Source organism: Odontesthes bonariensis, chromosome 15 (genome assembly GCF_027942865.1).
Source record: "Odontesthes bonariensis isolate fOdoBon6 chromosome 15, fOdoBon6.hap1, whole genome shotgun sequence".
NCBI classification, from domain to species: domain Eukaryota; kingdom Metazoa; phylum Chordata; class Actinopteri; order Atheriniformes; family Atherinopsidae; genus Odontesthes; species Odontesthes bonariensis.
This window is the reverse complement of record NC_134520.1, coordinates 2151450-2177626: the sequence shown is the minus strand read 5'-3', so window position 1 is coordinate 2177626 and position 26177 is coordinate 2151450. Positions and strand designations below refer to the sequence as shown.

General features: G+C 43.0%; 1 protein-coding gene across 2 annotated transcripts in view; it reads right to left on the bottom strand.

Moving 5' to 3' along the window:
• Positions 1-21678, bottom strand: part of dab1a (DAB adaptor protein 1a) — a 282597-nt gene extending 260919 nt beyond the window's left edge. For both annotated transcript variants that reach the window (XM_075484619.1, XM_075484620.1), the window contains exon 1: positions 21442-21678. The gene's annotated coding sequence lies outside the window, so the exon portion shown is untranslated. The remainder of the gene's footprint in view (positions 1-21441) is intronic.
• Positions 21679-26177: the final 4499 nt, after the last annotated feature.

Sequence of the window (26177 nt, the reverse complement as noted above, 5' to 3'; positions counted from 1 at the left end):
ATGCCTCACTCTCTGCTACACTGCCAACTTTTCAACAGTTTGTCAGCTGCTCTACCAGAGAAAACAAGACATTGGATTTGTTTTACACAAATGTCAAGGATTCATACATTTCCAAATCAAGACCTCCCCTGGGTAAATCAGATCACAACCTTGTTTTTCTCTGTTCAGCATATAAACCCCTTGTCCAGAGACTACCTATCACAAAAAGGACTGTTAGAAAGTGGTCACATGAAGCTGAAGAAGCCTTACAGGGTTGTTTTGATGCAACCGATTGGATTTCTCTTTGTAAGCCACATGGAAAGGACATTAATGCCATGACTGAGTGTGTGACTGACTATATAAACTTCTGTGTGGACAACACCATCCCCACCAGAACAGTGAGATGCTTCCCTAATAACAAACCCTGGATCACCAGTGAGCTAAAGGAACTATTGAACAAGAAAAAAAGAGCCTTTAGGGAGCGAGACAGGGAGTTACTGAGGAGTATACAGAAGCAGCTCAAAGTCAAGATCAGAGAGAGCAAGGAGGTGTATAGAAAGAAGCTTGAGAGTAAACTGCAGAGGAACAATATCAGAGATATGTGGTCAGGAATGAAGAAGATCACAGGCCTCAAGCAGAGGGAGGATCGGATGGATGGAAGTCTGGACAGAGCAAATGAGCTAAACACATTCTTCAACAGGTTCAGTTCAGGAACAAGCTCACCATCCTCCCCTCCTGTTCCCAGCCAAAGAGACATCCCACCCTCCTCTGACCCACAGCTTTCCTGTAACATCTCCACCTCCACCTCAGTCATGGATTCTTCTGCTTCCACTAGTTTGTCTTCAACCCAATCAGGAGATGCTGCTGTCCCCTTTGCCTCCCCCTCCCACTTTTCTGTTTCTAGAAGTCAGGTGAAGAGGCAGTTGGAGAGACTGAACCGGAACAAGGCTGCAGGTCCAGATGGTGTCAGCCCCCGAGTCCTGAAGGCCTGTGCAGAGCAGCTCTGTGGGATTCTGCAACACCTTTTCAACCTTAGCTTGACCCAAGAGAAGGTACCACTGTTGTGGAAGACATCCTGTCTGGTTCCGGTACCAAAGAAAACTCACCCTTCAGTCATCAATGACTACAGACCTGTTGCCCTGACATCCCACATCATGAAGGTCCTGGAGAGACTCCTGTTGACCCACCTGTGTAAGCAAACCAGCACATATCAGGACCCCCTGCAGTTTGCTTATCGCCATGGAGTTGGAGTTGAAGACGCTATCATACACCTGCTTCAACAAACCCACTGTCATCTGGACAAAGCAGGCAGCACTGTGAGGATCATGTTCTTTGATTTCTCCAGTGCATTTAACACAATTCAGCCTGATCTGCTTCGTCTGAAACTCCAGAAGACTCAGGTGGAGGCCTCAACAATCACCTGGATTAATGACTACCTGACAAACAGACCACAGTTTGTCAGACTGAAGAATTGTGTGACTAACCAGGTGATCAGCAGCACAGGAGCACCACAGGGGACTGTACTCTCACCATTCCTTTTCACTCTGTACACTTCAGACTTCCAGTACAAGTCAGACTCCTGTCATCTACAGAAATATTCAGATGATTCTGCAGTTGTCGGGTGTATCAGAGATGGACAAGAAGCTGAGTACAGAGAGCTGGTGGACCGCTTTGTGGCATGGTGTGGGAACAATCATCTCATCTTGAATGTTAACAAAACAAAGGAGATGATTGTAGATTTCAGGAGAAACAGGGTCAGATCAAACCCTGTTTCCATCATGGGAGAAGGAAGTGGAGGTGGTTGAGGAAAATAAATACCTTGGTGTTCATGTGGACAACAGACTGGACTGGAGACACAACAGTGAAGCCATCTACAAGAAAGGACAGAGCAGACTGTACTTCTTGAGGAAGCTAAGGTCCTTCAAGGTTTGCAACAAGATGTTGCAGATATTCTACAAGTCTGTTGTTGAGAGCGTCATTTCCTCTTGCGTCATCTGTTGGGGCAGCAGCATCAGAACCAGGGACCTAAAAAGACTCAACAACCTGATAAAGAAGGCTGGTTCTGTTCTGGGGACGACTGTGGAACCTCTGGAGACAATAATGCAAAGAAGGATTTTGCAAAAAATCAAGAGAATTATGGACAACCCTGAACATCCTTTCCATGAGACTGTTATCGGAAAACAGAGTCTCTTCAGTCAAAGGCTTCTTCAGTTTGGATGCAAAACGGACCGCTACAGGAAATCTTTCCTGCCCACAGCCATCAGCATCTATAATAACTCCTTGATTTAATTGAGTTACATCAACATTTAATTTCCCTCTGGGATAAATAAAGTATTTTTGAATTTGAATTTGAATTGAATTATTTCCTTCACCACTGTAGTCTGCCAATTCGTGAGGAGGCACAATTCAACAGCTTGCCTTGGGAACATTCGAGCTGGGAGTTAAAATGGGGAAAAATGTGTGTTGAAAAGAAAATAAAGTTAAATGTGTCACTTTGTTTTTGACAGATTATTTATTTATTTATTTTTTTTCTGTCTAAATGAATGTTGATTAGTTAAGAGCATGTGCCATGTAATTGTGGTAATTATGACCACAATGCTGATTGGGATGGTAAGTTCAGCATCAGAATATTGAATGGGAAAACTGAAGCTTCCTTCACACTGGCAAATAGTTTAATATTTCTGGTATCCAAACATTTTGGCGTAAAGTCATGAAAAGAAACAAGATAAGAAAAGTGTGTTCTCCGTGTGTAGTGATGTGTGTTGGGCTAACTGAAATGCTCTTGTTATGGGACAGAAATGTGTACATCTGTTCAGTTAGGACATGAGTGTCACATGAAAGAAATTCTGCAATATTATTTTGCTCATATAAAATAAGTGGTCAGTAATTAACTGTAACTGTATTCTTTAATTCCACTGTTGCCCGGATGCACTTAATAAGAAGGTGTGGAAGTTGCCTTTAGGCGAAAAGATGAGCCGAAAACTTCTCACATTAAGACTCTGTGAGTCGCGTTTATTAACTGACAAAAACTCACAGTTCCAACTGACAAAAACTGACAGTTCCAACTGACAGCTCGCGCATCAACAGAACAGCTGTTATCATGAAACGTCACCGGATCTCTTAAAGAGACCGCAACTATTAAATGCATCATAACATTAAAGACGATGAACCAACAACATAACAGATAACAGAACACATATAAGAAAGTGAATTATGCCGTCAGTGTTGAGAGCACTACACATGCCCCCCCAGAATTCACTCTAACAGAAAACCTGATAAAAAAATATCAACGGCGTGGGGGGCGAATCAAACGTCCAGTGCGGCTCCGCCGAATTTTAGAGTGCGGAACCGCCCCCTCAGTGGCTGTCTGTGGGGCTCCCCTGCGGCATGGTCGAGGGGCAGGAGGAACGGAAAGGGGGGGCCTAGTCAGAGGCCGTCCCCGTTTTGGGGGCTGCGCCAACTCAACTGGCCTGGCCAGATCAAGGTGAGCTGGTTTAAGGCGGTCCACAGAAATACACTCCGGTTTGCCCCCAATGTCCACCACAAAGTGCTTGTCCCCAGTTTCCACAACACGGAAAGGGCCCTCGTAAGGCGGACGGAGAGGTCCGCGGTGCCCATCCACACGAATGAAAACATACCCAGCAGACTGTAGGCCACTGGGGACGTGAGAGTTTGGTAGACCATGGCAGGAGGTAGCAAGTGGAGCAAACAGCTTGGCATTGTCTAACAGGCTGGAGCGCTGGAGTGTGGCTGACCAAGGGGTCGTGGTGCTGGGGACGAAATCCCCGGGGACCCGCAGTGGCTGACCGTAGACCAGCTCTGCGGAGGAGGCCTGGAGGTCTTCCTTCGGCGCTGTCCTGATGCCCAGCATGACCCATGGGAGCTTGTCAGCCCAGGAACTGTCCTTCAGGCTGGCACGCAGGGAGGCTTTCATGGACCTGTGAAATCGTTCACAGAGGCCATTGCTCTGGGGGTGGTAGGCCGTGGTGCGGTGGAGTTTAACTCCCAAGCTCCCTGCGACAGCGTTCCAAAGCTCGGAAGTAAACTGTGCGCCACGGTCTGAGGAGATGTCTGCAGGGGCGCCAAAACGGGACACCCAGGTGCCAATAAATGCCCGTGCCACGTCCGCTGATGTTATGGATGACAGTGGAACAGCCTCTGCCCACCGTGTGGTCCTGTCGACCATAGTGAGTACATAAGTGTAACCCTGCGAGGGTGGAAGTGGGCCAACTAGGTCGATGTTGACGTGGTCGAAACGTCGTTCAGGCACTTGAAATTGTTCCAGTGGCGCTTTGGTGTGGCGGTGTACTTTGGCACGTTGGCACTCTACACAGGTGTTCGCCCAGTCCCTCACGTCCTTTTTAAGTCCGTGCCACACAAACTTTGCTGCCACCAGCCGTTGTGAGGCCTTGGTTCCGGGGTGTGAGAGGCTATGGATGGCGTCGAAAACAGGCCGCCTCCACTTCGCAGGCACAACAGGCCTAGGGGAGCCCATAGAGATGTCGCAAAGCAGAGTGGTGCCAGCGTCGTCGAATGCCACATCCTGAAGCTGCAGCCCAGTAGCGGATGAACGGCAAGCCTGCACGTCCGGGTCTGTGGCCTGCTCCGTTGCCATGCTGCCGTAGTCCAAACCGAGGTGGACCGCCCCCGCAACAGCACGGGAGAGGCAGTCTGCAACCTGGTTGTGCTTCCCAGAAAGGTGTGCAATGTCCGTCGTGAACTCTGAGATGTAAGTCAGCTGCCGCTGTTGCCTGCCGGACCATGGCTGAGTGACTTTGGACATGGCGAAGGTCAGAGGCTTGTGGTCCACAAAAACGGTGAACTGGCGTCCTTCCAGCAGTGAACGAAAGTGTCGGATGGCGAGGTACACTCCAAGTAGCTCCCGGTCGAAAGTGCTATACTTCCGTTCACTGGGACGTAACTGCCTGCTGAAAAAGGCGAGAGGCTGCCAAGCATTACCCACCCACTGCTCGTAAACCGCACCGACCGCGTAGTCCGAGGCGTCCGTGGTAAGTGCGATTGGGGCAGAGGAGGCGGGATGGGCCAACATGGCAGCCTTAGCCAGGGCTGTCTTAGCGTCCACAAAAGCCTTGTCTCTTTCCGGGTTCCAGTCCACAGTGTGCTTAGGCTTGGCACCTTTCATAGCCTTGTACAGGGGATGCATGGTTTGGGCAGCCCTGGGGAGAAAACGGTGGTAAAAGTTAACCATGCCAAGGAACTCCTGTATGGCTCTGACAGTGACTGGGCGTGGAAAAGTGGTGATGGCCTCCACTTTTGACGGAAGGGGAACAACCCCGTCCTTCGTGACTCTGTGCCCCAGAAAGTCTATGGTGGACCGACCGAACTCGCACTTGGCTGGATTGATGATGAGCCCGTGCTCGGTAAGTCGCTCGAACAGAGTGCGAAGGTGCGAAAGGTGCTCTGGAGGTGATGAACTGGCCACGAGGATGTCGTCAAGGTACACAAACAGAAAAGGCAGATCCCGTAACACAGAGTCCATGAGACGCTGGAATGTTTGAGCAGCATTTTTGAGCCCAAATGGTGTGCGCAGGAACTCAAACAAACCAAACGGTGTGATTACAGCTGTTTTTGGAATGTCGCGAGGGTGTACGGGCACTTGATGGTATCCTCTGATCAGGTCCACCTTCGAAAACATGACCTTACCAGCCAGGTGCGCTGAAAAATCCTGGATGTGCGGCACTGGGTAGCGGTCAGGCGTTGTCGCGTCGTTGAGCCGTCGGTAGTCCCCGCAAGGACGCCAGCCCCCCCCTGGTTTGGGGACGAGGTGTAGGGGAGAGGCCCAAGGACTGTTGGAGCGTCGAACAATCCCCAGGCGCTCCATGGACTCGAACTCTGTCTTGGCTACGGCAAGCTTGTTCGGCTCGAGGCGTCGAGCGCGGGCGTACACAGGTGGGCCAGTGGTGTCGATGTGGTGCTCTACACCGTGCTTGGCTGTAGAAGAGGAGAAAGTGGGCTGGGTGAGTGCTGGAAACTCGGCGAGCAGCCGTTGGAAACTGTCCGTGACAGAGAGCAGGCTGGAGAGGTGTTCTGCACCAGAGTCGCTGAGCGCGCAGGCATAAGAACAGAAAGTGACGGCGTCGATCAAGCGCTGATTTTTAACGTCCACTAACAGTCCAAATGCACACAAAAAATCTGATCCTAAGAGGGGAACAGCGACTTTGGCAGTCACAAAGTCCCAGCCGAAGCATTGGCCGTCAAAACACAGTTCAACATGCCTTGTGCCGTATGTACGGATAGGGCTTCCATTGGCGGCTTCCATGGGGGGGCCGTGGGTGTCAGCCACCACGTCCACCTGTGAAGCAGGAAGTAGACTCCGCTGTGCCCCTGTGTCGCAGAGGAATCGCCGGCCGGAGATGGAGTCGTGGATGAGGAGCAGCCCGCCGGCATGGCCGACGCTCACGGCCACTAGTGCAACAGCACCAGCAGGAAGAAGGGCAGCTGCGCAGGGCTGTTGACTAGCCAGGAAACACTTGTCAGCCTCAGCAGCCAGTTCTCTACAATCAGTGCTGGCAGTGTTGGCCAAAGCAGCTCTCACATGAGCAGGCAGTTGGCGCAGGAAAAGGTGGAGGAAAAGGAAATCTGGCTTGTTGTCACCGAGCAGATCGAGCATTCGGTCCATTAGCTCTGAGGGCTTGCTGTCACCGAGCCCTTGAAGAGAGAAAAGCCTGCTAGCCCTCTCTGTGTCAGATAGTTCGAATGTTTTCAGTAAGTATTCTTTCAGAGTTTCATACTTTCTCGTCAGAGGAGGACGTTTAAGAAGGCTCACTACTCTCGATGCCGTAGAACTTCCGAGAGCAGATACCACATAGTAGTATTTCGTTTCGTCGGCCGTTATCTGACGCAAGGCAAACTGTGCCTCAGTCTGAGCAAACCAGGCAGAAGAAGACGATTCCCAGAATTCGGGGAGCTTGAGAGACACAGCGTTTGCGGTCATGGCGATCTGGATACGTCCAGTAAACAAACGTCGGGGTCACCAGTGTGGAAGTTGCCTTTAGGCGAAAAGATGAGCCGAAAACTTCTCACATTAAGACTCTGTGAGTCGCGTTTATTAACTGACAAAAACTCACAGTTCCAACTGACAAAAACTGACAGTTCCAACTGACAGCTCGCGCATCAACAGAACAGCTGTTATCATGAAACGTCACCGGATCTCTTAAAGAGACCGCAACTATTAAATGCATCATAACATTAAAGACGATGAACCAACAACATAACAGATAACAGAACACATATAAGAAAGTGAATTATGCCGTCAGTGTTGAGAGCACTACAAAGGTATCTTTTTAACATATCTGTTTAGCCTTTCCACATTAGTTGTAAAATTGAATGAGTATGGTTATGTTTCAAAGCACAGAGGGAACGATGGTGTCAGTCACAGTATTGTGTGCAGCACTAAATCCAAAATGCAAAACTACAAGTGCCAGTACACCTACTGAAGTTGCACAAATTTCTACACATATCTAATGTGTACTTTTGTGGGGATATAAAATGTGGAGGATGCTTTGCAACTTTGGCACTGTACCGCATATTAGATTTATTACCTCCGCCAAGGAGGTTATGTGATCGCCCGAGTTTGTCTGTTGGTCTGGATGTTCGTCTGTTCGTCTGTTCGCTGCAATCTTGCGACCTGCCACAAGGTGGCTTGGCTTGGTTGTTTCGTTGTCGTTGAGGGAGGGGTAGGAGGGGGTGCGCAGGTGGAAAGCTTACACTAACTGCGCAGGGGGGAAGGTGTAAACAAATGGAAGCCGTCTTGCCGTTTCTGAGAAGTCGCATCTGAAAGATAGCATCTTAACTTTGTAAACCTTTTCAATCGGAACACGAGCCAGCTGAATCTATGCACAAGTTTAAGCAGACGCATCGCTTTCTCTCGGACGTGGTGGATTACGACGTTAATCGTTTCAGACCATTCACTACAATATATGGGTGGATAAAAAAAATGCGCTTATAAAACAAAGCTTCATTGGCGGAGGTCTGCACTCTCTGAGTGCATTTCTAGTATTTACAATATTTCTATATTGGCAATCAGTGTGTTTTGTGATCCTACAATTATAATAAAAAAATAAAACAGTTTACTAAACAGGGTCTCGCTGGGTTTAAACACTAAAAACACAAGATGCACCACTGTGAAAAACACTCAAGTTTTTATGACACATTTTAATGTTTAATGACGCGTCTAATGTTCGCTTGTGTATTTTCATTTGATTGAATGCTACTTTTTTTCCCCAGACTGAGAAAAAAGCTGCATTATACAATGAGTTAGTCCCTGGGTCCTTGGCCGAGTGAGCTGCACTCTGACATCTGCCACTCATTAACCGCAGGAGGGAAAGGTGACTTCAGGATACTTCAATCAGGATATTAAAGATAGAAAATTAAATGGACAGAGAGGGTACATTTGGAAAATGAAGACATACAGAGTGAGAGTAGACAGGAGAGAAAGAGGAAGAAATTGAGGCTTATTCTCTGGCTTTGTGCCCAGATGCATTGTTTTGTCCCTCACCTTACTCAGCTGAAATTTCCCAGCGCTCAGATGTGTGTGCCTGTGTGTTTGCCCTGTCCATCTGACATCTCTAAACAGTAATAATGTATTCCCTCCAATTGATATTCTTATGGATCGGAGAGTATATCATTGATCCGACACCTCATCTGTATTGTTATCCTTGTACCTGGTACGATTTGCTCTTTAACTGCAGCAAGACACTCCTTACCTTTTTTTTGCTTGTTTTTTGTATGTTTTTTGTATGAAATGCAGTGTCATTCTGTCAGTGAATTTGAGATCTCCAGTCCTTGTGAAGGTGTTTCAAAGTTTTTATCGGGCAGCTTTTTCACTCGGTTTCATTCTTGTTCTTATAGCTGACCATTTTTTTTGTTGTTGTTCAGCCACTTAACACTGTTTCAAGCAAAAAAAGAAAAGAAAAAAAAAATACTCTTAACTAAATTAATGAACCACTGAATTTATTCAATTCAGTTCAATAAACTTTCTTAACAGTCATAAAACACGTAATCTTTTTCTTTATTCTTGTTTATCAGTTTTAAAAAGAGCACACTCATGTCAGAAAAGGAGTTTTCTAAATTTGGATGCCATTAGACCATCTTAAAAGCAGTTCCGTTCTGCGGCATAATAGAGGCAAATCCTGAGATTACGACAGAAAAGCAGAAGAAAAGCTCACAATTAGCATGTGGCGTGAACAAATCTAATTATTCTAATCACAGAGCTAGATTAAAACAAATTAGATTAAAATAAGCATATTTCTATTTCTATTCTTTTAGCAAACATGAATGCTTCCCACATAAATGATTAGTGATGACATCCAACCTCGGAAGCAATATCTAAACCCAGGGGTTCAATTAGGTGGGGGCACACAACGTTTTCTGAAATGCCTAAATGTGTTAACAAGGGGTTTAAACAACCAAGGAACTCAAAGGAGGGTGAATGAGATATATCAGAAAAATAAGTGCAAATGTAATGTAAAAACAAAGGACAAACTGAATGGCCAAACACAATACTTTAGCTAACGTCCAGGCTTATACATCAGGTATAAGCTTTGCTACTGTAAGCTGGAACGTCCTTGACACTCTGCAGATCAACGTTTGTGATAAGACAGTGCAAATATCACTAGATTTGTTTGTTTTTAACAGGAGCTTTTTAACAAGATGTAAGACAACTTGTGGATATCTTGTTGTTGCATCCATTTGTAGCTCAAATCAAACTGCTGATCTATCTAACATGCTTTGAGCAGGATATCAAATTTCACCATGTGTTGTAGGGATGTGTGGACTGACTATTGCCTCATATTAGATAGTACAGGTTGGGCAGGGTAATGTTAAAAAGTGGAAAAAAATAGCATTGCATAGTCCACATTTATCATCTTCTGTGCTCTTTTTGTCTGTCTTTCAAGCATGCACACAGACACACCAGGGAGGCTGCAGCTCTCTGCTCTAGCTGCTGCCAATAAGCTGTATTACCAACTACAGCGTGGCCTACTTTCATACTATTAGCCCATAAAATGACAGTTAATGTCAGGAGAGAGGGAAGATAAGTGGCTAAAAATGGAATTACAGAGACAGAGTTGTCAAAGCTATAATTAAGTTGTGCTGCAACAGGTGTTCCAAATCAGTTGGGGTCATTGATTAATATCAACATCACTGATATTCTTGAGGTTAGGGCAGGGAAGATTGGCTTTCATACTGGGCTGCTACGGGTGCGGATATTAAAAAACTGCGACCCTGACATCACTTATGACTCAGTAATGCAAGCTAGTTCACTGAAAAAAACAACTCATAAGATTTACTTAAAAAACCCTTTGTAAGTATTTGCACTCAAATGATTTAAGTAATATTTAATGCTGCAATATCACGTAAATTTTACTTACCATAAAGCACAACAGTTTTGAAGCTATTCAGTAACATTTACTTAATTACATCTAAGTTTTAAGTTATATTTATTTAAACAAATGAAGTAAAGTCTACTTGTTTTTCATAGGCAGGAACATCATTTTACTCAACATTTTAAGTAAACTTTATATATCTGTAGTATTTGCTGTTATGAAGTAACTTAGTAGATTTTAACGAACACTTTCAGAGTAAAGTTTATGTAGTATTTCTAGGTTTATGTACATACAACTATTAAACATTTAAATTGTATGAGGAAACCTAAGTAAAACTTACTCTTCCCCCATAATTCATGTGTAACGTTAATAAAATGTTTAATTTTACTTAAGAAGATCTAGTTCTTACTGAACTAAAAAACACAAGATAGAAATTATGACAGTTACTCTAATAGTTTACTTCACCAAAAAGTCACTTTTTTCAGTGTTTGATCATTTCCATGCTATATTATCAATGCCGTCTGTTTATAATTTAACTCTGTGGAATGTAAATTAATATCCTTTTTAATGTAAAAACTGAAAACAACAGTCCATGCATATGAACCACTTCATATTCATATTCTGTCATGTGGTGGCAGCCTAACACTGCCAGTACAAACAGAAAGGTTAGAAGGTTAGTGCACTCTAAACGTTTTGCACACTGTCCCATTCAAAGCAGACGATTAGCAACGTTGTAAATAGTTAGAGATAAAATCTTTCAATTAAACTCAATGACATATCAATTCCTTAACATTTAAAGTCACCCGCAAAATTATTCAGGCCAGGCTGCATAGGGAGACCAATACAAAGACTTTATAGACTATTCTTCTTTTTTGTATGTAAAAGTATTTCTGAAGTGACTGTTGGTTGTTTCCCATCCCATAAATCTCCTGTAAACTCCTATTTACAACAATCAGCCACCACAACTGACAGTCCAGGGGCCTCATGTACAAAGCGTGCGTACGCACAAAATAGTGGCGTACGCACCTTTTCACGTCAACGATCAGATGTATCAAGAACGAAAAGACCGTGGAAATGTGCGGTGCCTCACGGCAGCTTCAGGGCTGGCGTACGCACGTTTCTGCAGCTGTTGATTCTTTGGCGACACCTAAGGTGATGTTGGGAAACTGTTATAATAAATACATGTGAAAACAATTTGTCGTCAGACAGTGATGTGCACATTTGAGACACATGAACAATTAATACTGATAAACAATTAATACACCCATGTGTCTCCATTTACACGAGTGGATATAAAAGCAGCGCAAAGTGGTTCAATGCATACCATTAAAAACAATGGCTGCTTTAGCAGTATTAGAAGACTTTGCAAATGGTGCAATTAGAAGAGAGCGTGTGTTCACTACAACAGAGAGGATTTGTGGCATATGATGGCGACTGGCTCATCAGCCGTTTTGAGGGAAATCCTCCTGGAACTGTGCGCAGAGCTGCGGCCGGCGTTGGAGCGCAACACAGCGAGGAGCCATGCGCTGCCTGTGCTCACAGGTGATGTGCACACTGGGGTTCCAACCGGAGCATTCCAGAGGGAGCTGGCCAACCGATTGGGACTGTGCCAGCCGAGCCATGCCAGCCGAGCCATGCCAGCCGTGTGGGACAGAATTATCCGCATCTGAGCCACGTATATCAAATTCCCAACAGGCCAACATTAAAGCTCAATTTGCAGCGAGAGCCGGTTTTGTAATCGGGGCTATCGACTGCGCACACATTGCTATAAAAGCGCCATCACATGATGAATTTGTATGTTAACAGGAAACATTTTCATTCGATCGATGTACAGATCATATGTGATGCATAAATGCAATTAACCAACATTGTGGCGAGGTGGCCTGGTTCAACGCACGATTCATACATTCTGAGTAACAGCATCGTTGGGAACAGACTACAGGGTGGCACTGTGCGTGATGGTTGGCTTCTTGGTGTGTAACTTCATTCTTGTAATGGTCCTAATATTATTCCCGTGACGCGCATTGAGTATGTGCGCCCCCAGTTTCTATCCCGTCTTCACAGCATCATTATTAGGCTATATTATATATATTAGTCGGTGGTTAAAGTTAGTTTCTTGCTGTTTTTTGCTGGTTAAACTTCAGCTTAAGATCTTTCTAACAAGCCCCTGATCGTCTCTGTGGGCATATATCAATAACCCCGTGCGTAAAGTGTGAAATATCTCAATCAGCCTTTTCCCCGGCGCACTTCTGCACGTTACTGTATGAACACGTTGTTGTGAGTTACACAAAAACATCGGTATTTACCTTGGGGGTAATCAGAGTGACCCACATGAGCTCCCACCACCCCATGAGAGAGCAGTGTCACCCATAGTTGCGCCGACTCTCTGTTCAAACCGGGTCGGTCACCCCCCCACCCGCCTGTTTTGGCCACACTGCAACGGTGGGCAGCCAGTCTCCGCTTCACCTCCACCTTAATGTGGGACCACTTCTTCTTCACCTCTGCTTGTGAGGCTTCTCAGACCCCCCAGCATTAACAGCCTCAGGCTCTCCCACCCACTCCTCTTGCGTTTGCTGCTTATGCCGGATGACAGCGTACCAAAGAGTACATTTTTGCGCGCCTCCACTTCGGACAGTAGCACTTCCAATTCACTTTCAGTGTAATTTTTCTTTTTTCCCGTCTTACTCATGTTTTTTTTCTTTATTTTCTGATCGTACACAGAGGGGAATCGCAGGTGCAGGGCTCATTTAAATATGATTTGCGTATTTAAGTAGGGGCGTGGACAGGGAGGAGTTGGGTGCTCCGACATGTGCGCTCAATTCCACGTTGATTGGGATGTACAAACGAAATGTGCTTGGATACATGCGTGCGCACATATTCGTACATCCGACGTTGGAGGTCATTTTGGTTTGGCCGTACGCCATGTTTCAGTAGGAAATCCAGCAAGTCTTTGTACATGAGGCCCCAGGTGAGCAAATTTGATCTTTTTTTTATTTTTTGGAGCTGTTACTTTTACTTACACGATCTGGTCAAACTGACCAGATCCCCCAAAACATGTAGCATCAGTAGGTTGTGTCAGAACAAGTGTTATCCATGAAGGTTGTACAACATAACCCACAGGCTCTAAACGCTAATGTCCTGCCAGACACCAGAGCACACCCACAGAGATTCGCTGCCCATGATCTCAAAGATCAAGAGGTTTTATTATCGGGAGAAAGGAATCTACACAATATTAGGCAGATGGCTTCTGTTTTGTGCCAAGTTAGTGGATGCTTATTCAAGACAAGGAATTTACGTAGTCATGACAGCAGCTGAAACCGCACAGTGTGGCTTCACAAGATCGGTTATTAATTAACACTCATGACATAATAATTATCGCATTTTGAAAAAGAGAAAATAGACTATATAAATATGTTAAAAGGGAATGAAAGCCTCAAGGGTAAAAAACTAAAAGGTGACAAAGCCTGAATTGTGAAACGAATATATTTTCCATCAGGAATAGCATTCACTTAATCTAAGGAGAGAGATGATGATGAGTCTGATAATTACTATGGAGTGTCATGTTGTCAGCATGTTGCAAAATGAGATATGAAATCACCAGATGGCGAATTTTCTTGAAAAGTCACGTGGAGAGGAAAAAAAACTTAAAGCAGTTGTTGTGGAGTTTGACTACGTTCTGACTGCAGGACTTAATGCTCAAAGGCGTCATAGTGCAAATGAGCAAAAACAAAAAAAAGCATGGTCTTTGACCTCTGTACATCACATGACCAGTTTTTAATGATTCAGATCTGATTCAGAGGAAAGCAGATTTGGATGTGTAATGTTCCTCTATATTCCAACCAAATGGATTTTCCCAACTCTAAAACATGTATTTCTCAAATCCTGACCAAGTATCAAAATAGTTCAATATTTTGGCTAATCATAACCAAAGTGAGACTAAAAGCAAAATTTAAAAACAACACAAAAACAAAGATAGCAAGCCTTAGGAAAGTTTAGCCTCGTTTACGCTATGCAGTCCGGTCGGTTCGGAACGGTACGGGTCGCTTTGGGGTCAGCTTGTGTTCCCACTGTACAAAGGGGTCCTCCAGGGGTGGGCGGAGTGCCTGCTGAAGCGTAAATAGCAAATAATAGCAAATAACAAATAACATCCATAATTTGGAACCACCTCCAAGCTTCTTCAGCTTAATGCCACACTGGCTGGCGGTCCGGTTGAAACCACTCTCTGCCATTTTTGCAGTAATCAGCTGGAACACTTTTTGTTTTGGCACAGCGCCATCGAGCTCCCGCTGCACAGCCTCCTCACCAACACCGGAGAGCAGAGCCTGGAACTGGTCCTGTGTGCTGGGTACCCCAAGCAGAAGGGTTACAGACATGGTAACGGGTTCCATGGGACCGGTACGCTTTGGTGGTAGTGGAAACACTGAAATAAGCGAACCGTTCCGAACCGACCCGTACTGGACTGCATAGTGGAAATGAGACTTAAGTTGAGAAAAAATGTGTCCATGCAGACTCAAAGTAGAGTCTCCTGGTTAAAAGGCCTGCACAGATTACATCCCCACCGCCTTTCTTCTTCTGTTGCACATTATTTTATCTTTACTAATTTGAATGATGACAGTCCTGTGTCCCGCAGACACAGACTCAGAATAAAGTTGCATGATGGTTAAATAGTGGCATTGTGTCCGTAGCACAAAAACATCATTTCAAGACATTTCATAACAGCAACATTTCATGCATCATTCCTTTCATGCATTTCTGTGAATCACATTTTAGTCTGCTAAATAAATTGCAATCCAAATACCCATTAAGTGACTGGTAGTAATCATCTTTTCTCTGTGGCACATTTAACTCATTAACACCTTATGACAAAGTAAGCTTGAGCACTATAACAGATCAAAACTTTTTTTTTTAACTCAAACAAAAATGTATCCCTCATTTATCCGTCACTTTTAGCCAGCTTTTGTGCTGGTGGTATTAAAAGAAGAATGCCCACTATCAACTCTCATTCCGGGTCGAAGTTTAAAATCTGTTTGCAAAGAGGAACCCATATTAAATACTTTATTGGCCTTTAAATTGGCATTGTTAAGCTCTAACATTGTTTAAACCTTTAATCTATCCATGATCTGTAAAATTGTTTTAGCTGTAACTGTGTTTTTTTACTAAGAGAGAGAGAGAAGAATATGATGCAGATATGCCTGACAATAAACAAATAGCTGCCAATTAGTTTAGCTAATATCTCTTAACTTTGATATTTGAAATTTAATGCAATTAAATACAGTAACATTTGGCCAAATAAAGAAGTAGGCCAAAACTGAGGATGTTACCTCTCCTCAAATGGGATATTGGACAGTATGTGCTCTCTGACACTGCTAACACTGCCATACTCCATCACCATAATTGATGTTCAAGTTTCTGCTGTATTGCATTTCACTTACAACAGCTCTTTGGATCAGTCTGAAAAAAACAGTGACTGCGCACTTTGTTGCTTCACCTTGATTATCTCTCCATTTCTCCCCAAGAGAAAGGCCAAGGAGGTTCTATTTTGCTTTAACTTTGTCTTTCTAAAATAAATAAAGGAAAAAAGGTTCTCAAACTTAAAGAAATTCTGACAGTTGTATACACACACACACAGACAATGAGGCCAAACAATTATTAGTGTATGATCAAGGATAATACCAATGTTTGTGTTTGAATTTAAAAAAGGAAACATCAATATGGCAACTGAGAGTACATCCAGGCAAAGAGCAGTACACTCAGCTATTCTTTAAACACATGCTATTACAGATATCTGTCAACCACTTGCCACCTACCTGTGGATATAATCTCACAAGCAATCTCAGTCAACCAAGCTGCAAGACAGGCTCACACGTGCAGGCACACACACAAACACTTAAAAAAATTCATGATATTTATGAGAGGAAATGAAAAATAGCATTGTTCTGTCATAGGCACAGACATGCAAGGCAGCGATTGTGTCGAGTCAATGTGATTACCTGGGAGTCACTCTCTGGAGGCCAACGCTGCTAAGTTATCATGGCGTTATTATTCTCAAACTAATATCATAGCCTGCCAATCACTTGGGATCCATTCCTCCACAACATGCTGAAAGTGTGGTGGTACACATATACTGCCTGAGCGGGATATACGCCCGTATAGATCTACACACACATTTACACACGAGAAGTAATAAAACTAGACATCCAGAGACAGACACACACAAACAACCAAACAGTAAGACAGTAAGTTTAAACCAGCATACATTCACACTAACACACACACACACTCTTCCTCAGAGGGCCCAAAGGCAAAGGTTCAAAAGGATCAAACTAGAAAGAATTGTTCTTTTCATAAGAAGTAGGAAGAAAGCCCATTGGCCAAATTAGATTGTGCTGTTTCCTCACAGAGTTAAGCATCAATCTGAGGCACTGCACAGTGATTCGCTATGACCTTGGCCTATCACAGCGCAGTGTCTGGGAATGCTTAGAGAAGCTCTTAATCAGACCTGGAGGACATGGGGCCTATGATGACATTACTCAGTCTTTATCTCTCTACATGCATGCCTCTGTTTCTCTATGTCTGTCTCAAAATTTGCTCCATCCTCTTCTCTTCATTCTCTGATAGCTCTGGGGTGAGGAGGTGGCTCCACGGCTTAAATGGATTCTTGGCTTACATGACCCTTGTGTAATCCATGTTCATTGATCCAACTCTTCACTGACAGTTTGCCCTCGCTATGCTAACCAAACACACAAAACATAGTGCATATGAAATGCAACTGATATTCATTCTTTCCACTCAACAGGTACATCAACAGGTCAATTCCCGCATGAATGCATTTAAGAGTCCACACTCATACCATAAACATACGATGGTCCCCTATACAAAACACTCCAGAGCCACTGCAGTCCCTATGTGAATGATGAGATTGTGCTGAGATGGAGATAAATGAGCCTTTATTATAGCTATAATAGCACAAAGGAGCACCAGTAAGAGGAAAGTGGGAAAGGGATGCTATCTTCCCTTCTCTCTCTCTCTCTCCATCCCTAATTTGCCAGGTCCAAAGGATCATAACCAGGGCTCTCAAGTCTCACGCAATGAGCGTGAGACACACGCATTTCAACAAGTTCACATGCTCACACGCCACACATGCCATTTCTCACGCTGAGAAATGATCAACTTCGTCGCACAGAAATTCTAATGGCCGATACTATAAACGAGTCAATGGCAGGTTACTGTGCGCTTGTACAGCTCACAAACTATAGCTCTGGTACAGCTGTCTTGATTTAGCAACCCATCGGCAAATCACAAAATAGAATTTCTCAGCCAATCAGAAAAGAGAATTTCTTGTTGCCGGGTGAGGTCTGAAATAGCTTTCAGCTGCAAGCACGCTCCAGAAGTTGTAGACGAGCTGGAGGTGGAAGAGAACCGTCAGGATCATCAGCAGGTCATATCTTCATTTATTTGAATCTTTTGTTAGTTACTATAGTTTTCCTACTCCTTGTAAAAGACCAATACCTGCCGATTAAAGTGTTCGTTGGAGTAGTAGACCTAAATATTCAGCAAACACCCTTTGACGTGAGCAACTAAATGAAAAATATGTAGGAGTGTAATTAGGCTTCCATGGTTAATTTTTTTCAAAGGTGACTGGTATGAGCAGATTCCCAAATTCCCATCTACAATTGCCAAACTGGTATTAGTTCTGCCACACTGAAATGCTGATGCAGAGAGGGTTTTTTCCACGGTGGGGCTCAATAAAACCAAGACCAGGAACACAATGGCTCTGAATGGAACTCTGTCATCCATCATGACTGTGAAAATGGCTGACATTGAGCCACAGTGCTTTAAATGGGAGCCCCCAATATCAGTCATCAAGCATCAAAATCTGCCACAAACACTTACAACAAGACATACATTTTTTTGTTTGTTAAGACTTTGCATACCTAAAACAATTTCTTTTAAAATATAGCAGAATTTAGTGTAAAAGTGAAGATTTGTGATTTTGGTATAAATAAAACAATTTCTTTGCTCTTTAAGTAGCTAGTTTATGGCGATGGGATACTGCAAGGAACCAGCCCCCCCCCCCAAAAAAAAAAAACGAAAGAAACCCCGCCGCGTACACGGCCCGGCCCCTGCCCCTGCCCCGTCCGAATCTCACTCCAAGCAAACTTGAAAACTTGAGAGCCCTGATCATAACACATAAAGGACACTAAAAGGACAAGCTAAAGAGTGTATATATATATATATAAATAAAACAGATCTTTAGCTGACATACACACACATACAAATACTTTAATGCAAATAACCTTCTCCACCCCACAGACAAACTTCAAGCTAAATTGATACAGTAAAATCATTATATTTTAGGTACATTTGGCCCATTTGATAATTGAAGAGATTTGCTAAATCAAATATTTAAAAAGCCTTTCTCATTGTTGGCAGGCAGTGAAAGGAAAATGTAATTGGATCCATCCCTCTTGTACAAAAATGATGCTCTGATGTACAGAGGGTAGAAAGTTCTGAGTGTTTCAGAGCACAGGCACAAACATTCAGACACACTTGTACACAGAAAATACGGTTAAAAAAACAATGTGGTATTACAATTGCCAGTATGATGGAGTACAGCTCGGTTATTTTCAAACAGCAATATCACCACTCATATTCACTCTATCAGCGCAAATATTCATAGTCAATTTTCTGTGCAATAGCAATATAAAAGGTAAGATTTGTGTGTGGCCTTAGTATGTGCATAGACACTGCTGAGTCACGCAGAATACAGAACGGTTTAACCAGAGTTGAGCTTTATTCTCGGTGGGTCGATGAGCAGTTGTTAGGTGAGGAAGACAAGATGGGATCTTTTGGGAAAAAAGAAAATCAGAGACAGACTAAGAGAAACTAGACTCACACATCATCTGTCCCTGTATGTCTCTCAGGTGTAGAGAAGCAAGTATTCTCTAAAAACCTTGTCTGGCTTGAAGCCAACTTAATGACTTGCAGATTTCATCCTACACATTTGAATTCCCATTTTCCTGCCCATTCATCCACCACATGCCTGCATTATCTACCTACCTGTCAGTGGTATCAACATTCCAGTTTGGAGGATTATAGGCTAATGACCAGTGGCGGCTCCTGACATTTTTTTTAGGTAGTGCAATTTCCAGTCTGTGAAAGCTGCATCAGAGTGTGCTGTGCAAAGCTGAACCGATTGCACTGATGCAAACCTGTTATGTTCCCACACAGGAAATAAAATGTCCAATCATCCACAAACTCCTTCGTCTTCCTTAAATAAACACAACGCAGAGTCGAGGGGTTATTTGGTCTGCCAAATAACCAAAGTGACTCTGCAATTTCTCCCCGTTATGTCCATAAGTACCATAAAAGTCCATAGGACTGAGGTGTATTTGTCTAGGTAGCATAATTCATTGTAATAATTTTTAATAATTTTTTGTTATTTTTTGCATAATTTGCCAATCAGTTAATATTACACCTTAACCATTATTTATTTATTTTCCTCATATTGTTCCAGGATTCTATGAAATAAGTAAACACATAAGCCAGGGATGTCCAAAGTCCACAAATCACCCCTATGAAGGAGCCGTCGCTGCTAATGACACAATGTTAAAAAAAAAAAAAAGAAAATGTAATTTGACCTGAAGAACATAAATGACACTTGGAATATAATTTTCCATTTATAGTCAGAAATGTATTCTGATAAGGTGTCATTAAACACAATATGCACAAAATTGATAAAAGTGACAACAGAAAAGTCCAAAACCTGACAATGTTCGTGACCATTTGTTACCAAAGGCAGCTGATCCGTTTCAGCCTCTCAATAATTTTGAACAAAAATGGTTTATATCTCTTTATCTAGGAACAAGTGCGGTCAGGAATGCACTGAGCAATCCAGTAATACATAGAAATGTGAAACACAGAGCTGTATAATGCACACTGCAACAACCAGAAGACCTGAGTAACCACCGCCCCATAACATGGTTATGGTTATTATGGTTATTATGAAATGAGGACTCCTTCCAGTCAGTGCTAATGAAAAACAATGCTACACCAATCAGCCACACCATTAAAGCTGCCTGCCAGTATTTTGTAGATTCCCCTTGTTTCAGGAAATGTCTGAAAATGTTGTGTGGTGTGTGGAACCAGCAGCTTGGTGGCAGGACATTTGGAGTGGTTGGACAATAGTGATTTTGTGGATCATGCTTGTTCTGGCACAAAGTGCAAGAGTTCGATCAGATTAGGGTCTGGGGAGTTAGTGCATTATGCTCTGTCTCAAGTTCTTGAGTGACTTGTGCAGTTTCTGCTTTGTGGTGGTGCACTGTCCTGCTTAGGAGGACTGCTATCACAAAGGGGTGTGGTTGGTTTTTAAATGTTGAGGTGGCTGAGACCTGCCAAAGAAACATGGGCATGAATACCAGGATGCAAAATTTCCATTGCAGTGTGACAAAATGATCAATGTTATTCACTTCAACTGTCAGTGGTTTAATGCTTGAGCTGAGTGGTGCATGATCTAATCCAACAAAGGGACAAACTGCATTAATAAAAATGCACAGAGACACCACCAGTTGTCTGTTATAGCACACTTCTCTGGTCTACAACCTTGAGGCAGCGCCCGGTCCACAGTGATTGATACTCTGAAACAGACATTTTTCTTGCCAGCCAACTCCAGGTCCAAATAGAAATAAAACACACACACACATGCAAATGTGTCATCTTCAGAGCTGTAGATGGCACATCCTACATCTCCCCTTCTCCCACTTCATCCATCTCCAATATTCTTCTCTAATTTTTTTGTCTCACTCCCTTGATATTGGGATCGCGATATCTTGCTTCTGTTAGGATGTTTCTATCTACAATGTGCGATATCTCTCTCTAGCTTATTTACATCCCTTAAAGGTCTTTTCTTTCACTTTTTTAGTCCTCAGTTATATTGAAAAATAGTTTGAAATAGTATTAAAAGCAGGTATTCCAAAGCATTTAAGCCCAAATCTCTCTCTTGCATAATTTAAAACTTCATATAAAGCACTCCTTCTGTAGCATGCACAGTCTGTGAACACAAATTAAGCCCACAGCTGACTCACGTTGACTCATCTTTTAAAGTGCTGATACACACCTGATGGATCCTGCCGGTTCGTCCTCCTCCTGCTCTGCTTTGCCGCCACACCACGAAGGTCACTCCTGGCCCACTGTCGCTCCTTCCTGCCCTGTCTTCCTTTTCTCTCTTCTTACAGTCTGCCCCGCTTTTTCTCTCTCTGCATTGGTCAGAAAGAGAGAGAATCCTTCCAGGAAAAGGGAATCCTCAATAACAGACAGAGACACTTAAAGATAGGACTGCAAGCTGCTGCTGCTGCTGCTGAAACCCAACAGAGCAGCTGGCTGACTGAGCTGTGAAAGTGGTGGAGGAAGGCTAGGCTGCAGTCTGCACCTCGGCAGACACATGCACAGCCGGAGCTTTGAGATTCGCTAGCTCAACGCTCACCGCAGTAGAGCTCAGAGTAAGCGACCCTAACACCCAACACCCCCCATCCCCGTTGCTGTCTTGTTCTCACTCTGTCTCTACCCCCTCCTCTTTCATATTTACCACATTCCCCCTAATAGCAGATTCCTCATTCGTTTCCTACCTTCCTAGGAATTGACTCAGGTCAGAAAATCTTCCTCTCACCAATGTAATATCAAATTTAGAGTGTGTGTAGAGTTTTAACTGTCCAACCATCATCTAATGTTAGATTAGTTTCAACAAGTTTCTCATTCGGGTAACCAAAAAGCTTTAAGATAAAGATGGTAACAGTTTGCAGGTTTTCTTGCTAAATGGATTTGGTGATGTCTCCTCTCTACTCAAAAGAAGTTGATCACAGTAGGTGGAAATTTTTGTTTATGGTAAAAGTCTGCAGACTGTTTAGTGTTCATGGCACATGTTTAACCACCCTTACTGTCTTAGCCTTTAGTTTTATACATTTGTTTTGGTATGATCTCTGAGATTTCTGCCTCTACCTAATACAAGGGCTGAACTTTAAACAGGAACTATAGAATTGCACATTTATAACATCAGAATACTGAAATAAGCTGTGCAAAACTGAAACAAACAAAACATCTAAAATGTGGAAGAGCTGTTGTGCATCGATTTTAGCCAGACTCAGAAAGATGTTGGCATTACAAAAAATAAAAGAGCAGAGAGCGAAATGGATTGCTGTAATTCATCGAGACGTCTAGACTCTAGGCTCAGAAACGTTGATTTGTAATATACACTTTGTGAGTCTTTATTGTAGGCTTCAATATTTAGTCAAACTGCATCTAATTTTCTTCACCCTGCCTGACAGCCGAGAAGAGGGAAAAACATGGATTACATCGATTTTCTTTGGCCGTACCAACATGCCATATTCATTTATACACACATTCAGACAGCACTTTTTTTTTTTAAATCACACACACATTATTGTAAATCAGCATCTTCTAAAGCACATGCAATATGGACAAGCCATGAATCCAACCACCAACTGCACGATCAGTTGGTGCTCTATGAGCTACAGCATCTCCATTTTGTTTTGGAACAGTGCCACTAAGAAGCTCTCAAGGCCAAATGATTGGGCTAATGATTTAAGAATAAGTGGATATTTGGTGTTATTCATAAGACACTGGTTTGTTAATGTTCTAGACCAGGAATACCCACATCCAGCCCTTGAAAGCCATGTCCTGCAGGTTTTAGATGTTTCCCTGCATCAACACACCTGGATCTCTTCAAAAAAGAGTGTTAAGTTCTGCCCAAGCCTGCTAATGATGCATTGATCTGAATCAGGTGTGTTGAAGCAGGGAAACATCTAAAACATGCAGGACAGCAGTCCTTGAATACTGAAACAAGCCGTGCTTTTTCTCCACTTGTTTTTTCCCCATAAGTTCCAGCAAAGTGACCCTGTTGCTGCAGCTGATTGCACAGATATGGTCTCCTACTACAGTCAACATCACCTAATCAACCAAAAGAAATGTAGCATGGAGTGGCCTGTTGATCAAAGCTGATGCCTTTGTTTAAAAAGTAAAACAAACCTGAACAGTGCAGGTGAAAACCAAATAAGCTAAACATATTTTGTGGAATTCTAACTAAGAAGCAAATCTGGTGGCAGAAGCCTCGTTTGTGTGACGCATGCTTCAGCTCATACCATGGCCATGTTAAGAAAGACACAGCATGGAAGGAAATAGGAAAAAATGACAACTTCTAAGTTAGTAGCAAACCAGTGAACATCATACAGATTGTAGTAAACCCGTCAGTCATTTCTCAGTGCAACAGCTCATTAAACTTTAAGCATAATTCTTAAAATATGTCCTGCTCTTCAGTCTCAGCCTACAGATTCAGTAGGTATGATAATTGTACAGTCTGAACACATCACGCATGTCACAGCCAGGATCATCAGATGCCTGTCGCACAGAGAGGCTCGCAGTGAATTCATATGAAAGCTAGAATTGCACAGCGTGTAGCTGCCTTAAGCCATTGTTCAAGTGAGCAGAGAGGAGATATAAAACTCAGAGTTCATCTGAAAGCTCTACCCGCGAGTACAACAAACAGCTCAAAGGATATGACAGAAAGTCTCCGCTCAGTCTTTTCTAAAATTTCTTCCAGCCCTCTCCACCCCTCCCTTCTCTCTACATCCCTCAGTCTGACTGTGCTTTCAACCCTCACTCTCATCTGAACAAGGACATTCAGTGCATCACCGCTAAAAAAAAAATGTCTTCTCCATCTCCACTCATGGACTGTTGCTATGGCCACCGCAATAAACCTGACTGACTCCAAACTGAATGAATGCCTGTATAGGATGTGCTTACACCCTTGCAAGCTCACTGCGTCAAATCTATGAGGAAACACACATGTTAAGGTCTCCTGCAGATCTGTGTACCAGTATGTCAAGTTATTGGAATACAGTTTCCAAGTACTTCTTGCAAATTAAGTTGTTATGAGGAGCCACTTGAGCAATCTATTGACAACTGTCGACTGTGGCAAAGGGGCAGATTGATAAGCCATTGTGTTAAGTGTCATTTGACAAAGACGAGATAGATTATGTTTAGGTAATGACTGGCTGAAGAGTATTCATGAGGAAGATGGCTTTCTCTCTGCCACTGTCACATGCTCATTAAGAGCATCAGAGCATGTCATTAACATACACACATGATCACAACAGCATATCATTAAATAAGATTTAATTATTTAAGATTCTGAATCTCTGAATAACAAGTGCACATTGAATTCAACTTTCAAACAAATGATTCACCAGTACATTTTTAATTAGCTCAGAGAAGAGGAAAAAGACTGTCATTAACCTGAGCTTACTCAGTCGGTATGTGTTTAAATGTTTGGGTGCAAGTACGTATATGCGTGCGCGTGTATTCATTTGCCAGTAATTATATTTCCAGGCAGCACTAAGCAGAGAGGTGCAGGCCTGTGTGTATATTCCATTCGGTTTATCAGACATGTCCAATCCTGAAGCAGATCAGATTGAATTGTAAAAGCTCATTAATTACAGATGGTTGCTGAGCGACAGGAGAAAAACAGGAGAGGGGCTGCTTGTGGTAAGATGAGTGGACAGACAGATGAGGAAGGGAATCAGGTGCAGTACTGGAATGCTGACAGTGAAAAAATGTAAAAAATAAATAAATTATTGTCAGCCTATGCTTTATATTTTGTATAAAGCAGTGGCAAAGTGCAGCTTTGGAGACCAAAAGGTAAATGTTGCCTATGACAGATGACAGATGTCCTTCAAATCAAGTAACATTTTATTTGAGTTACAATAACATCTTTGTTACAAATTCATGATAATAATTTTATCATTTATTCAATCATTTGTTTCTTTATCAAAAACAATATCTGTGTGATAATTATGTTGTGATTCAAAATATTCATGTAGTTTACTTGTCAAAGTAAAGAAAATGGACCGGTATTACAGATATGTGATTGGGAAAAATAATGTGAACCTTTCCTTTCAGCAGCTCACATGACCCTGCAATATTAGTAAAACATTTCAGTAACTGATGATCAGTCCTGCAAACTGGCTTTGAAGAATTTTTGTCCATTCCTACAAACAGAATAGCTTCACGCTGAGTTGTTGAGTTTTCCGACATTGTCCTGCCAAAATATTTCTATTTAATAATTGCCAGAATTTCAACTTGGTCATTCAAAAATGTTATCTTTACTCTTCTTCAAGATTTGATTTATGTGTGCTTAATGTAATTAAACTGCAGAGAAAAAGTTTGTGAACAGATGTCCTCACATTTTCCTTTAGAAGCACCTCCACTCTTTGCCAAATTTATGGCAACACAGTCATGAAATTAACACACAAAGTCTACTGGTGAAAACCTTAGTATTCAGATACATATTCTGAATGAAGGTGCTTGTTCAGCTGTATCTGGGACTGAAAAGTTCAGATCTCTGTCACGGGACTCTGATTCCAGAGGTCCGTTTCACGTAGCAGGTTTAGTGAAAACTCTGAGTAGGTTAACCCTGAAATGAGGGAAACCCTGAGTTTTCCGTTTCACAAAGGGAGGTAACTCAACCCAGAGAAAGAGGGGTAACTCTAGCCTGTTTCACAAAGAGAGGTAACTTAACCTCACGGTCAGTTACCGTAGTAACAGACTCTCTGATCCTAACCTGGTCGGGACCAGGTTTTATTCAAGAAACCTCGAGTTTCTTTCTGTCTCCGCCCTCTTTCAGCCACACACGCCATTTGATTTCCTCATTCATTCAGTCAGCAGAGTGAGTTCTTCTACTTCTAGAAGTCCATCAGGCACAGCAGGAGGCGACTTTTTTCACCAACATGTCCTTTTGGCAACGATCCCGTGGATGAAGGTGCAGCATTATTGCGCAGAGAA